This window comes from Amblyomma americanum, chromosome 6 (assembly GCF_052857255.1).
Source record: "Amblyomma americanum isolate KBUSLIRL-KWMA chromosome 6, ASM5285725v1, whole genome shotgun sequence".
Classification (NCBI taxonomy): Eukaryota; Metazoa; Arthropoda; class Arachnida; order Ixodida; family Ixodidae; genus Amblyomma; species Amblyomma americanum.
In genome coordinates, this window is record NC_135502.1 from 112,065,086 (window position 1) to 112,081,553 (window position 16,468).

Below are 16,468 nucleotides of genomic sequence, written 5' to 3' on the forward strand. Positions count from 1 at the left end.
TTTGTAGACAATGCATTGGGCTCTTTCTCTCGGCGGCCGGCCTTTGGGAACAGGTAGGCAAAACGTAATAGTGTTTGTGGGCTTGTGCGCAACCTGGGGACCCGATTTTTTCAGGATTCGGGCGATGGTCTCGCTGACACCTCCGACATAAGGTAAAGTATTTTGGTGGTGGCGTTGGTCTGTGTGCGTTGATTTCGTGACGAATGTTGAGTTTTTGACGTCGAATGGTTTTTTGAATAAAGTCTTTTGGGTAGCCGTTCATGATGAGTTCTTTGAATATCGTGCGTTGTTCTTTTCTTCTGTCAAGTTCTGTGCTGCAGTGTGTCTCAACTCTTCTGAACAGCGTCTTCACCGCTGATGCTTTATACACGATTTCAGTTTCGATACCTGGGGGCTGCCATATTGCTAGACCCCAGCGCCGCGGCGCTGCCGTTACGGGCTGTTACTTTTGGCTTGGGCTGCTCGGGCTGCGTAGCGTCTCAGCATGTTTTGGAGTGCCGGCACCCCCGCTCGCAAAATAAATCTGCCGAAACGTAGCAGTGGTGAGCTTGAAGCCGTATACGTGTGCATTTTGAATGGCGCAAGCGGCTGGAAGCGCTGGTGGTCAAGGCAACCAACCGGCCGTTATTGCATCGACGGAGCATACGATCACGATCGGTGAGTGTCTGTGCTACTTACTACTAAAATAATGAATAACCGTAGTAAACAAATAAATATTGTTTTTTAACGGCTGCGTAGCGTGTTACAGTCTTTGTAAGTTACCGCGGGCCACCTGACATTCAGCGGAAAGAAGGACCGGCAGACCGCTGACAGCGGAGTCGCCGATCTGCGCTGCCTTCTGCCACCGATGGGCTGGCGTTCCGAACTTGCTCGCGAGGGCTCCGGCAATCCCGCACAGTTCGTCTTTGGCCGCATCTGACGTGTACCGTACGTTCTACTACATGTAAATCCTTCGAATTAGCTTCGTCAGTACGCGTGTTCTTTCCCGTTGTCGGCCGCGTCCCACATAGCCACACCACTGCAATGTGGAACTCGCTCGATGCGTCACGAAACAAAGTTGGAAAGAACGAGATTGGTAGACCCTTCACGCCTCGTACGTAGGCTGCACGAGCGCACGCAGCCGTGAGAGCGCAATTTGATTATACGGAGAATACGGAGTATACGGAGAATTGAAGAATATTGTGGTTTCGGGACACGAGGACGTCCAAAAACGGCAGGGAGTTTTCTTGTTCCACCTCTAGCGTGAACTGAATGTCGGGTTCTACGGAGTTTATATGACGAAGGAAATTTTGAGTCTCAGATCTTTTGATGACGGCGAAGCAGTCGTCGACATACCTGAGGAAAATCTTTGGTTTCTGGTGGAATGAGATGAGGGCTCGTTGTTCGATGTGTTCCATGGTTAACTTGGCCATGACGACAGAGATGGATGCTCCCATTGGCGTTCCTTTCACTTGTCGGTAAAATTCCCCGTTTGACGAGAAGTATGTGTTCGATAGTCACAACTCCAGGAGGCGGCACACATCATTTACACTCAGCGGGGTTCGTGCGCTTAGTGTGTCGTCGCGTTGTAGGGCTTCTCGGGTAGCGGTCACCGCAAGCTTCACGGGGATGTTTGTGAAAAGGGATACCACGTCGAAGGAGACAAGGCATTCGTCGGCCTCAAGGGTGGCTTGGGACATTCGATGAAGTGACTGGAATGACAGATATGGGTCGCTGTTTTTCCTGCGATTGGGGATATGAGTTTGTGAATGTGTTCTGACAACGAGCGAAGAGGGGAACACCGGAAGTCGGCAATCGGGCGCAAAGGGATCCCCGGTTTGTGGACTTTGGGCAGGCCGTAGAATGCTGGAGCCGATCCGTTGGTGCTCAATAACTGAAGGTAGAGGTTTCGGAAGGTGGGGTGTTTTTGGAATACTTATTTCAATGTTTTGTTTAGCCTTGCTTGAGTAGTGGTTGTGGGGTCCTTATTCAATTTTTCATATTCTTGACTGCTGAGTAAGGTGGATATTTTCTCTTCGTAGTCCCGTCTGTACAGAACGACTGTTGTGTTGCCCTTGTCCGCTGGGAGGATCACTATGTTGGTGTCTGTCTTGAGGTCTTGCAGGGCTTGCCTTTCATCCGGTGTTAGGTTTGATTCTTTTCGGTGTGCTTGCACTGAATTAAGTACACCTATTGTTTTGAGAAGCGTTTGCGGGTCGGTAGGCTGGAAACGCCTATTGGTCGGTGGGATGCGTGTCTGCGTGACGTTTTTTTCTCTTCGCCCTCGTTCTCAACCGGATGTAGGGTGGCCGCGCCTCTCTCGGCCTGTCCTTAGAGGGCCTAGGGAATCGCTAGGGCCGGCCGGCCGTCTGCCGGGCGTGCGTGGTCCGCGAGCATTCTCTTCGTGAGCATAGGCGGCCTCGCGCGCGTTTCGGGAGCTGTCCAGGTATGGCTTTTTTTTTTTTGGCGTGGTGCGCTCGTCGGCTACAGCCAGCTGAATTTTCTCTACAGTTATTGCTTCCACGACATTCCGACGACCCCCAAAAGGCGCTGACCCGCGAGAAATCGCCAGCGACATAAAGGTAAGCATTTTATCTCAAATTTCGCTTCATGAAGTGCTGTACCGCTTACCTACATGCCTTGCGCGTTCCAGGACCTCGTTTTGCTGCTGCAGGAGCACGTGGCTAGTGTCGTGCTGGCGTTCAAAGTTTTGCAACGCCATTACGACGACCCACATAAGGCGCGGTTTGAGGAACGCCGGCGTCGCCAGCTGAACCGCCTTCTGACAGCCACGATGAAGCGCTTGTCGGGCGTGCACGTTCTCAGCCCCGAGGTAAGGGTTGAACAGCTTTTTCGCAAGTTTGCTCGTGCAGAACTCACCAAATTTCGGCGGTTGTAACGTAACTTTTTTGCAGCATCGTTTCCTGGATTCTTCTGGCAAGCCGATGCTGTCCTTATTTGCTGCGGACCGATACCACGTTGCGAGAGGCCGGGGCATCGACCCCAGTTCCTGTGACATTCCTTGTGTGTGCTACGAGGTTCCGCGTTCGACGGCGCGGCGTAGACGGAGACCCAGATGACAGCGGCATCATCAATTACCCAGCCATGCACTTTGAGAGTGACGACCAGAACGAAGGGGTTTAAGCCCAACCGGACCCGCCGCCGCCGCCGCGGGGAAACGGGCTTTATTCTCCCCAATTGCCGTGGCGGCTCCAGGGGAGACCTCCCGAGCACATCCCAGGACAAGGGACCACTTTCCCGGCCGATGACCCGCGGGAACTGTCAGCGGGCCAGAGCGCGCCTTACCTTGAGGAGCGAGTGTCAGTTGTTTGATGGAGAATGGAGGCCGGTGACCCGCGGGAACTGTCAGCGGGCCAGAGCGCGCCTTACCTTGAGGAGCGAGTGTCAGTTGATTGATGGAGAATGGAGGCCGGTGACCCGCGGGAACTGTCAGCGGGCCAGAGCGCGCCTTACCACAGCCGACGCTATGCGCTACCTCGAAGACAACCTTCTTTCTCTCGGACTCAACACGTGAGGGGGGCGAGACCATAAGTGCGGTGGTATGTTTGTGCGCCCAAGTGAAAGCCCTAGCCCCCCTCCTTCCCCTCCGGCGTGGGCGTCCTCACCCTAGGGAGTGTGGAGAAGAGGATATAAAAATCTCAAAAGCAGTACGGAAGAAGGACGCTCAGGACGACTTCGTTCGCCAAGAGGGCCTTCAACGCCGAAGCCCGACGGCGTGCAGCTTCTGCCAGCAACCGCTCGAGCCCAACTCCGGAGCCACTCCATCGCCCCCATGAAGTCGTCGGCACGTAAGCTCGGACGCCCCAGCCTCTGAATCTTAATCATGTATAATTATTGAATATATCTGTTTGTTTAAACTGAGCCATACGGTGTCTCTTTGCCTCTCCGCCCCGTGTGGACCTTCGCATTATGGGGGTCATCACACTGGTGTCAGAAGTGGGGTCTCAAAAGCAAATGTCCTCTGAATGCTGCGACATTCATGACTTCAAAATTGTAATCAAAAGGGAATCATGGGACTGATTGTGGGACTTTTACCCCCATTTGAGAGGCTTGAGGCACCGGAGGGCTTGAAAAAAAAATGTCTTTATCTGAGGGAGCTCCCACTCCACAGCCGTCGCTCGGAGCAAGCATGCTGGCATTAGGAAGCGTCATTCCGACGTTTACAGGAGATAAGACAGGGGTTCCAATCTGCAATTTCTTTTCCATGCTAGAAGAGATTGGGAAAATGGGGGGATGGTCCGATGCTCAAATGCTGGGAATGGCAAGGTGTGTAAGATGGCAGGAGCTGCTCATGATTTTGCATGGCGAGACGAAAAAGTAAAATCCACAAAATCATTTGCGGAATTTAAGAAGCTCGCGTTTGAGCATTTCGACACTGAACCACGTCACGTGCTGGTACAGAGGTTCCGTGACGCCGGACAGATGGTAGGGGAGGACGTGCGAACGTTTGCGTCGCGGCTTCAGCGCTTAGCGCGCGATACGTTAAGCAGGGAGGAGGAAGGAGACCAGCTAAAGAAGAAATACGCGGAGGATATACTTAAAGAGGAAATGACCGCTTTGTTCGTGGCTGGTCTGCAAGACCCCGTGCGCCGGTTCGTGCTCTCGCGCAAGCCGAGCAATTTCGACCAAGCCGTGGAGGCCGCATTGGATGAGGAACGAAATGAGGCGTTAACGACAGCCGCAGCGAGAGTACGCGTCATAGAGAGAGCGGTGCTCAACCCTGAGGTTGCTCTCTTGACAGAGCGGTTAGATCGCTTAGAACAGCTGCTATCTCAGCAGGTGGAACGCCAGGTTGAAGCGCGCGCTCAACAGCGCCTATTCGCTGGAAACCGGAGACCGCCACAAAGCTACAGGCGCGGTATGCGAGATTTTGAAGAAATCGTATGCTTCGCTTGCCAGGGTCGCGGACACATCGCCAGGTTCTGCCAAAACGTGCGCCGTGGGGAGCCACAAAGAGAAGCAGGCGAGACACGCCCTAAGCAAGCCTACAGCGGGGCTCCAGATACCGAGACAAAAAACTAGATAGTCCTCCCCAGCCTGAGGAGCGTGGGGAGGGAGCAGTGGATGATGAGGTGGTGGTAGTTTGTGTGGCCGACGAGGCATGCCCTGTTGTGCGTTGCAAGTTAAATGGTTGTTGCATGGAATTGTTTGTTGATAGATACGGGGTCAAAGGTGACATTGCTTAAGGGGAGCAGTTTTAACACGCTTCGAAGGAAGGGGGACCGCGAGGTGTTGGAAGCGTCTGGTGGTATGGCAACCAAATTTGTAGGCATAACGGGGATCCTCTTGGCATAAGTGGACTCTACCGGTTACACTTCTCTCTCGGCGGAATTGCATTGGAGCACCCCTGCTACGTATGCCCGGACACGGTGTCTCTGCCAAACGGAGTGTCAGGTATATTAGGGCAGGATTTTTTGAGAAAAGGGAAGGTAGTAGTCTCATTCTCTGAGGAAGAGGTTAATGCGGGCGGCTCAAAAGTTCCGTTTTTGAACAGGAGAGGGGCTGAGATTCGCATTACCGATATTGACACCCGCCAAACAGTGGGATCATTGGAGAAGGTATATTCGCGGGTTGCCGTCAGGCTGGTCGATGAGGCGGTCGTCCTTCCTTGGTCGGAGCACATTTTGTACGCGTTTGTGCCTTCAGATGTAGAGAGCGGCGCCGTGGGAGTGCTTGAGCCGGTCGACTCTCTCAGCAATGGCCTGAAGGCAGCCGCGTGCCTCGTGACAGTTAATGACGCCCACAGAGTGCCCCTACGGGTGGTTAACTATAGCCAGCAGCCACTGAGCCTTCCCAAGAACAAAACATTAGCTTTCTTCACCTCTGCGATAAAGAAACGTGAGCCCACCGATACGGTACTCGTAACTGTAGAGCATGCTAGTCCTTCGGCTGCTCCAAAGGTGTCGTTCGATCTTTCTCACGTAAAATCCAGGGAGAGGGAGGCTCTGGCTGGTTTGCTGAACGACTACTCGGAGGTATTCGCCGCGTCCAACCTGGATTTGGGCTGCTGTGGCGTTATAAAGCACAGGATAGAAACCGGCACTTCATCGCCCGTTTACCAGCGTGCGTACAGGATTCCTTACTCCCAACGTGAGGAGATGGAGCGGCAGGTGCAGGACCTGATTGATCGCGGCATTGTCGAACACTCAAAGTCACCATGGGGAGCACCAGCACTATTGGTGGAAAAGCCAGATGGCTCGTATCGATTGGTAGTGGACTACCGCAAACTAAATGCCGTAACTCGCATCGATCCATACCCCATCCCCAATATACAGGAGACGCTTTCTCAGCTGGGCTCTGCCAGGTACTTCACGGTAGTGGACATGGCGGCGGGATTCTGGCAGATAGCAATGGATCCGGCAGATGCCGAGAAAACGGCATTCAACACGCCCTCAGGGCACTATGAATGGAAAAGAATGCCGATGGGTCTGGCCAACAGCCCTGCTGTCTGGCAGAGAACCGCTGATGTTATCCTGGCAGGTCTTCTGGGGAGGCTGTGCTTCGTGTATATGGATGACATAATCATATACAGTGACAGTTTTGAGAACCATTTGCGCGATATTGAGCAGGTTTTGGTGCGACTAAGAGGAGCGGGTCTCAAGCTGAAGTCCTCTAAGTGCCAATTCCTCAAAAACGAGGTGAAATACCTCGGGCACGTTGTTTCAGCTGACGGCGTGCGACCGGACCCTGAGAAACTAAGGTGTGTCACGGATTTTCCATCCCCGACTAGCGTCCGCCAGGTCCGGCAGTTTCTCGGTCTGATCGGTTACTACCGAAGGCACATAGAGGAGTTCGCCAAGCTCGCTAAGCCGCTCACCGCCTTAACAGCCAAAAACGTCGCCTTTCACTGGGACGAAAACGCGGAGGATGCTTTTGGGGCCCTGAAAAGGAAGCTAATGAGTGCACCGCTGTTGCGCCACCCGGATTTTAATTTGCCCTTCGTTATGGCCACAGATGCGTCAAAGTTCGCAGTTGGTGCCGTGCTATCTCAGGTTATCGAGGGCAAAGAACATCCCGTTGTTTTTGCTAGCCGACAGCTGAGCCCCACAGAGCAAAAGTACGGAGCTACGGAAAGGGAGTGCCTCGCCGTTGTCTGGGCAGTAAAGCACTTCAGATGCTACCTTTACGGCCGCAAATTCAAGCTAGTCACAGACTGCCATCCTCTGAAATGGGTGATGAGTGTCAGGGACCCTAGCTCGCGACTCGCTAGATGGAATCTACACCTGCAGGAATACTGCTTTGAAGTTGAGCACAAGTCAGGAAAGACACATTTGAATGCTGATGCACTCAGCCGCACAGCTGCCGTGGCAGCTATAGATGAGTTTGTCCCCGTAGTCGACCCCGCCGAATTACACACAGAGCAGTGCAAAGATCCTTACCTGCAGCGAATAATCGAAAGCTTAGAGGGCACGCCGTCTCACCCCGAACAGCTAGGTTATTTCATTGGCAAAGACGGCACCCTGTGTCGGCGCACGAGGCCAACCAGGAAAGGGAGACCAGAGAAAACCGCTTGGGAGAGAGTCGTCATACCTCGGTCGTGGACAGAAAGGGTTCTTCGCGCGTTTCACGATGCGCCATGCGCCGGTCATTTTGGCGTAGCGAAGACACGCAGGCGTGTGGAGCGTTTGTACTTTTGGAGTGGCATGCGACAGGATGTTAGAGACTACTGTGCGAAGTGTCATTCCTGTCTCGAAAGAAAAACACCCAAGGGACGAAGACCAGCTCCAATTCAGCCGTTCTCTGAGGTTTCGGCTCCCTTCGAGCGGACAGGTATGGACATAATGGGCCCATTGCCCACGACCACTTCCGGAAACAAGTACATTTTAGTATTTGTCGATCACCTTTCAAAATACGCGGAAGCTGTAGCACTCCCAGATCAGAAGGCAGACACGGTTGCAAGAGCATTTGTCGAACAGATCGTGCTCCGACATGGACCCCCGAGGCAACTCTTGACAGATCGGGGAACGAACTTCGTGTCGCAGCTAATGAGGAGAGTTTGCGAGCTGCTTAAGATCGCTAAGAAGCAGACAACACCGTACCATCCGGCTTGCAACGGCGCGGTGGAGCGACTGAACCAAACCGTGGCCGGGTTCCTGTCGCATTTTGTTTCGCGCGACCAGCGGGACTGGGACTTGTGGCTCCCGTATGCAATGTTTGCCTACAATTCCGCAGCACACGAGAGCACGGGCGAATCGCCATTCTTTCTTCTCTACGGCCGAGACCCGGACCAGCCTAGTGAAGTGCCAGAGGGCCCCCGTCGTGTCCCATACGCTTCACTGGACGACTATAAGGTTGAGCTAGAATCGCGCTTGCAAGTGGCGAGGGACATCGCAAAGGAGTCCTTAAAGAAAGCGGCGAAGCGCAGGAAGGAGGTGCACGATCGCAGTGCTAGAGACGCGCCGTTTAATGTGGGGGACAGCGTGTACATTGAAAACTGCCAAAGGCAGATTGGGCTAGCTCGTAAGTTCCAGACGAAGTGGAGAGGACCGTGCGAGGTTGTCGAGAAGCTTTCTCCGGTAAACTTCAGAGTCCGAGACGTGAACCGGCGCTTGATAAGGATACACGCAAATCGCCTCAAGTCGGCACCGGTTCAGTATTCATGAAATGAGGAAAGGGAAAGCGCGGATTTTGATGGGGACAGAAGTGAAGCGGAGCGCGCAGATAGTTCGCAAGAAACGCCCTCTCCTGCATCTGTTCGGCAGGCGCCAGAGGTGACGGCCGGAATGCCACCGGATTTACTTCATGCATTGCTAGAAGAAGAAGCGCGCGAGGTTGCCGCGCAGATAACGCCAGGAGAGGCTCCTGCCACGAGCCCTCGCGAGTCCCAAAGCAGACAAAGGGTCACAGACTTACTTAGTATGACTCATGAAGGCCGATATCCGCTGCGAAATCGGAAAGCTAAGTCGGACTAATGGCGTAAACAGAGCGGAGTTGTGAACTGGTTAGAATTGTGTAATGCCGCAGCTCATAACATTGCTATGTGCTTATGTGTTAAGTTATCGGAGTTGGTAGTTAAACCTTTCTGTCATTAAGCAACACCTTCACAGGAGAGCATGCGGAGCGCATGCAGAACCTGCCCTACTTCCTTTCGTTATCTATATTTTTGTCTGTGCCGTGATCGTGCTAGAAGTGGGAGCTCCTTTGTAACTGTGGTAAATTTATTTCGTCCAGTTTGGACTAGAAAGGAGAGGCTTGGGTGCTGAGTTTCATGTTTATCTGTAAAAGAAGATCAGTGCTGCCCCTGGAGACGCCAGTTATGACAGCGGTGGCATATGGTGTTGTGCAGTGGTGTTGAGTGCAGCGAAAAGTGTTTTGTCGGACGCACTGTGCGAGGCGATTCAGAAAGACAAGGGGAGCTGCATGGACTCAAATGTTCGGAGAACATTCTTCTGGAGGGTGAGCGAGTGTGACGTTCCTTGTGTGTGCTACGAGGTTCCGCGTTCGACGGCGCGGCGTAGACGGAGACCCAGATGACAGCGGCATCATCAATTACCCAGCCATGCTCTTTGAGAGTGACGACCAGAACGAAGGGGTTTAAGCCCAACCGGACCCGCCGCCGCCGCCGCGCGGAAACGGGCTTTATCCTCCCCAATTGCCGTGGCGGTTCCAGGGGAGGCCTCCCGAGCACATCCCAAGACAAGGGACCACTTTCCCGGCCGATGACCCGCGGGAACTGTCAGCGGGCCAGAGCGCGCCTTACCTTGAGGAGCGAGTGTCAGTTGATTGATGGAGAATGGAGGCCGGTGACCCGCGGGAACTGTCAGCGGGCCAGAGCGCGCCTTACCACAGCCGACGCTATGCGCTACCTCGAAGACAACCTTCTTTCTCTCGGACTCAACACGTGAGGGGGGCGAGACCATAAGTGCGGTGGTATGTTTGTGCGCCCAAGTGAAAGCCCTAGCCCTTCCTCCTTCCCCTCCGGCGTGGGCGTCCTCACCCTAGGGAGTGTGGAGAAGAGGATATAAAAATCTCAAAAGCAGTACGGAAGAAGGACGCTCAGGACGACATCGTTCGCCAAGAGGGCCTTCAACGCCGAAGCCCGACGGCGTGCAGCTTCTGCCAGCAACCGCTCGAGCCCAACTCCGGAGCCACTCCATCGCCCCCATGAAGTCGTCGGCACGTAAGCTCGGACGCCCCAGCCTCTGAATCTTAATCATGTATAATTATTGAATATATCTGTTTGTTTAAACTGAGCCATACGGTGTCTCTTTGCCTCTCCGTCCCGTGTGGACCTGCGCATTATGGGGGTCATCACATTCCTTTGCAGTGGCAAGTCCAGGGTAAAAGTGGCCACGATAATTCTGCCACTACAATCTGCCCTTTAGGATCGCTATCAGCTGCAACGGTAAGTCCAGAAGTTCTGACTCGCGCGTTGTGGAAATTGCGCCTCGCCTAAGTATCCAGCATTCACCCAGTGCAGTGCAGCTTTGTTTATTTCCTTAGAGACTTCTCGCGCTTCGTCGAAATCGACGGCAGTCATGAAAATTTACATATTAAAACTCGCTACAGCATTATCCCAGCGCAGCGCGCCTTTGTTTCTTTGCGTTGGCAAGCGTTAGAAGCGCGCGCCGTCTCGCCCTTTGTACAAGTCGGCTCTAAAACTCGCGCTAGGCCTCGTTGCCTGGTTGACAAAGTGCACGGCTTTGTTCCTTTCAATGGCAAGCCTCTGCCACTACATTCGGCGGCCTTAATTTTTATGATCGCTGTCAGCTTCAACAGCAAGTCCAAGAAAAGTTATGACGATCGCGCGGTGTGGAAATCGGCGGTAGAGACAAAAAACTCGTGCTTGTAGCTACAGACTTACCCAGCTCCAGTGCGCCTCTGTTTATTTCCGTAGCGACTACTCACGCTTTGTAGAAATCGACGCCAGCCGTGAAAATGTACATATTACACCTCGCTAGAGCATTAGCCCAGCGCAGCGCGCCTTCGTTTCTTTGCGTTCTAACTTGTTTGCAGCACACCTCGTTACTTTTGTTCTTTTCAGTCGTTTCCTGAATCTGTCCAAAGAGCCGGGCAAGGTGGATGATTGTTCGCCGTCAGTGGAACCACATGGCGATCGCACTGCATACAGCACGACTTTGGTCCCTGTGTTTGTTAAATAAAAACATCAGATGTCGAAGGTCATGGTCGTGTCCGAGGATTGCTTCGACAGCTGGGGCCATGGGGACCGCGCACGCTGTGTCGTCGCTGCCAGGTGAAGATGCACAAAACGACTGTCAACCTTAATAAAGGCTCTTCTCGGGGACGCCTCAGTGTTTCCTGGCAGATCACACGATTTCCACCCTGTGCATGCGTTCTCCTCATTTCTAATTAAATAGGTCCTTCAAACCCTGCAGAAGGCTTGAATTAGGAACTGCGAATATCAAGATGGTGTATGGTACTTGGGAAACAATAGCGGCTACAATGACAAAGATGAAGAAGGGCTGGAGTTGCACGCAAATAAAAAAGGTTGGAGGTACCCAGATAACAAGCTGAAATGGTTTTGGACGGGACTTCTAGTTATTCGATATAAAAGACTCAAATAATGCATATTCAGCGTTTATCAAGGTTTTTGTAGAAATATACTCTAAGCACTTTCCCTTCAAGAACGTTAAGCAGTCTAAACGAATAAGAAAACCATGGATCACGCCAGAGCTCAACAGAATGATAAAGCGCAAAAACAAGTTGTACCATGCCTTTTTGAATAATCCCTCTCTAGAATCTAATCTTATTTAAAAAAACAAGAAATAATCTAAATGCTGAGCTTAGGCGTGCTAAGATTGTGTATCATCAAAAACCGTTCTCTGATGTTAGAATGAAAGATTCAGACGCTGTGTGGAAAGTTGTAAAATAACTTGTTACGTGGCAATACGAAATATGCGCCAGCTCAACGAATAATCTATAAGGGCCCTGAATTATCCGGTCAGGCTCTTGCTGGCCATTTGAACAGCAATTTTTAACTACCAATTTACCTATGATGCATCTACCTGAAGTTCCTTCATCTTGTAGCCCTTTCGAAAGCCTTTTCCTTGAGCCCACCAATGAGACCGAAGTATGTACAACCTTTATGAATTTGAATAATAGCAAAACCTTAGATGTTGACAATATTCAGATAAAACCAGTCAAATATGTAATATCTTTTATTGCACCTGTGCTTGCATACGTCTTCAATTTGGTAATTGAAACAGGAGTTTACCCGGAAGAAATGAAGAAAGCAAGAGTTACAGTTGTGTTTAAAGGGGGCGATAAAGATGTAGTGTCCAATTATAGACCAATATCTGTGATTCCAGTCTTTTCAAAGGGCTTGGAAAAAGTAATCTTTTCCGTCTAGTGAACTGTTTTAATGCAATACAAATCCTGTCTGAGGCTCAGTTTGGCTTCCGAAGGGGCAAGCTAGTCGACGGAAAAAGCTTTGTTATCACTTAAGGAATGTATCCTGCAAAACACTGAAGCAGGCATTCTCAATGTCGGAATCTTCATTGATTTTAGTAAGGCTTTCGATTCCCTAAACCATCAAATTTTAACTCATAAATTTTCTCAAAACGGAGTTCGTGGAACACCTTTAGACCTCATGAAATCATACCTGCAAAATCGAAAATAATCTGTCTATATCCACAACCATCAGTATTCTTTTCTGGCGGTACGAAATGGTATGCCTCAAGGCAGCATTCTGGGCCCGATGCTTTTTAACATCTATATAAATGACATTGTGCACATTTATGAAAAAGCGAAATTAATTATATACGCCGATGGTAGCAGTATACTTATCTCTGGTCACGGCATAAACAAGTTAATTGAAGAGTGCAACGTAATCCTTACGAAACTAGAGAACTGGTCCTATTCTAATTGCCTCCAAATAAATCCTACAAAGACTAAGGTAATAATTTTCCGTGCAAGAAACAAGCCAGTCGAACTACAACGCGCTCCTAAGTACACAGGTCAAGAAATTCAAATTGTTGACAACCACAAAATCCTTGGAGTTACTTTCTCGTCGCATCTCAGCTGGGATCGGCATGTGGAAAGTATTTGTAAACAGCTCTCTTCAGTAGCAGGTGTTCTATCACGATGTCTATGGCTCCTTCCCACTCACGTGAAAATTCAAATTTATCATGCTCTTTTCGGTTCGGTTTTGAATTATTGTAACTCTGGGCCACCACCACAAAAACAAATGTGATAAAAATACAGGTTCTGCATAAGAAAACGATCCGCTACATTGCAAACCTTCCTTATCTCTCGCCAACGCAAACTGCTTTTAGAAATTATAACATAATTCGTTTTGAACAAATGTTTGTTTTTCGCATCTTGAGGTTCTTCTACCATTCTTCTGCTTATAGATTTTTCTTAATACGTACTGCACATTTAAGGACCGCTTCGAATCGACTCTACACCCGAAACGCCGATCTCTGGTATATTCCATATTTTCGAAATAGTTATAAACTACAAACGCTTGAACACAATTTACCTACCACTCTTAATAAGTACTAAGTTCTGGCTAGTGTTAAACCAAGCGAGTTAAAAATGTATTTTGTTATATATAGCCAGGTTGCATTTAATGTTCCTTTGTTGTCTGCCGGTGCCATGTATGCCTATTGAGTGTTTCTTTTCTCTTTATTTTTCTCGGGTCTTCTCTTTGTTTTTATGCGTCTGTAAACTATTGTTAGTGAACATACATGCTCATTGTTTTAATTGCAGTTCAAAAAATTGAACAAAAAAAGTAAAAAAAAAATAAAGATAGGGGTGTGGGGAGCAGACAGGGACAAGATTGGGGGAGGAAGCAAAAAATAGAAAGAAAAGAAAATAAAGGGGGGGGAACTATTCTAGTAAGGAAGGACGGGGTAAAAAAAGGAGATGGCGAAACGAGAGAAAGGGAGAGGAAGACGGTGCCCGCGACATGGGCAGCGCGGCAACCACAGGCGTACGAAAGCAAAACGTGCAAACAAGACACAAACAAAATGCACAAACACAAAGATGGGCGCCGCTGCAGATGCATGGCCAAAGAGGCGCCGCTGCGCAAATGACAATGCCGGTGCCATGTATGCCTATTAAGTGTTTTTTTTCTCTCTATTTTTCTCGTGTCCTCTCTTTGTTTTCATGCGTCTGTAAACTATTGTTAGTGAACATACATGCTCATTGTTTTCATTGCATTGAATCTATATGTCACTTGCTTTGTTGTTTTTTTGTTCTTATATATATATATATATATATATATATATATATATATATATATATATATATATATATATATATATATATATATATATATATATATATATATATATATATATATATATATATATATATATATATACATTTTTTCTTGCTTGAAGTGCGTTTGTCCTGTACTGCCATTTCAGAGGTATTTGGGCCCAGTCAAGCTGCTTTTTAGCAGCTTATAGCCCTTGCATCTCTCTAGGATGTAACTTGTATTCTGGAAAAATAAAGTGAAATGAAATGAAACTGCATTTGAAAGAGAAAGACAAGGTTTCATTTTGGAGTGTAAGCTTGCGTCTCTAGAATGAAAAGAGAACGTTGCCTCGCACCGCTTGGGCTTGTCGTTTGACCCCTCGTTGACCCAACGGGAAAAAAAAGGACGTCTCTAGGAAACCGGATTTGCCGGATCTTTCCCCCGCTTCAGGGGGAGAGGTGGAGGGGGGGGTATGACCTCTCCTTTGTCGGGTTCGCCGCGAGACGCGACGCACGATGCACAAGACGACGAAAGGAAGCGGGCAAAGCGGCCTTTCCGAAATTAACCGTGACTACAGGTGCCTATAGCTGTGCTTGGATTCCAGGGAAGTAGCAGCCGACCTCATAATCCTCCTCGCCCATTCCCACGGGGCTCCGCGTGCCATGTCGCCATGTGCGGTGAAAATAGCAGTGTGTAGAGTTTAAATGAAACAAGTATGAAGCTATAAAATGAAGCCAATTACAGAGAGGTAGAGGAATTTCAAGAGCATGCAGTGTGATGCTAGTTATCTCAGTCAAAACTAATGCAGTCAACTATTATTTCGTTTTTTTTTTACCCAACAGATGGAATGTCTGAAGAAGAATCTGTATCAAACACATCGGTGCATCAGTTGTCATGCCTGAAAAATGTTGTACCAACATATAAATGCCCATGTCGTGATAATCAGGAATACCGAAGAATTAAGGAAAATAAAAACTTTTTTTTTTGTTCGGGCTCACACACCTGCTACAAACATATTTATGCGTAGCGATTTAAATGACTCTGTAGGAAGCTTTTTGGGTAAAAAGTACAGTATGGCAGAAAGGAGTCTTTAGGAAATGCACTGTGTAGAAATAGCCATACCAATTCCATGTCATCGTTCGATAAATGTAACAAATACCGTGCAAAGAAGCTTGCTGCATAGTATAGTTGCAAGTTACTGGTTGCAGACCGCTCTGCAGTCACTGGACTGTGATTGTGTATGTGATGCATGACAGTGCGTGGATTGCAGAGCAGTTAGCCAACACAGAAATGCTTGTTCCCATTGTTTACCACACATATAAACATCATCAATGAAACAGGATGCTATGTGTAACTTTTTGACATGTTCCTTTTTGGCAGCCTCTAAAAATGTTTCCGCATAAATGAGCTAGCTTGGTGTGCAGCAATATAACCACGGGACTACTGTAACTTGCCACATTTTCAAATTGTGTGAAAATCATTGCATGTGAATGGTCACAAACATATCCTGTTTCTTGAAGGTCCCGTTGCTTTGTTGGCAATGCTTTAACAGCCATGACCAGCTTTCCGCATTCATGTGCACAGGGTATGCCCATTACGTGCATGCCTTTCTACCTATTAATGGCTTACAATGCAAACAGACAAAAAAAAACACAGAACACAAGTACAGATAGTGTTTGTAGTCCACACTCTTCTTCACCTCAGTAAATATGGCACATGCCCACGTGGGGGGATTGGCCAAGGTACAGTGGAGATTGCCAATGAAGTATTTGCGCGGGGGTAAAAAAAAGACGTGAGGCGGCGGCGTAGAAGACTGAATCAAGATAAAAATATGGAAATTCAATTAAATTTAAGAAATATGAATTACCAGGAAAAAAATCAAGCATTTTGGACATGAGACGGAATTTTGTATACAGCTAACATGGTAACCGATCAGTTGCACTTATGTAATCATGAAGGTAGCCACAAACACTGCTTAACGGGAATTCCTTGGCGCTCGCACCGAACGAGAGAAGAACTGGAAGAGACAGAGGGAGTCCTAACCTCGAAAGAAGGACCTCCAAATACTGCTTTCCTTGAACTGCGAACCGCCGGCAAGAGAGGAGAAAATGATTTAATGTTTCAACTTGTCCACATGAGACACAAAGGTTTGTCTCAGCGAACCCGCATTTGCGTAAGTGCAAATTTAAGTGAGGGATTCTGCATCGCTGAAGTGTCGTGGACACTTCACAACGTCTTGATTTACACCACCGGACATTCCATGGGTACTTTAAGTGGTGAAAATCCACGGTATTGAGCAACGCA

General features: G+C 49.1%; 1 long non-coding RNA gene across 3 annotated transcripts in view; it reads left to right on the forward strand.

Annotated features, from left to right (window-relative positions):
* The first annotated feature begins 427 nt into the window (after positions 1 to 427).
* Positions 428 to 16,468, forward strand: part of LOC144093998 (uncharacterized) — a 66,114-nt gene continuing 50,073 nt past the window's right edge. For all 3 annotated transcript variants that reach the window (XR_013306369.1, XR_013306370.1, XR_013306371.1), the window contains exon 1: positions 428 to 657. This is a non-coding gene — a long non-coding RNA (uncharacterized LOC144093998). The remainder of the gene's footprint in view (positions 658 to 16,468) is intronic.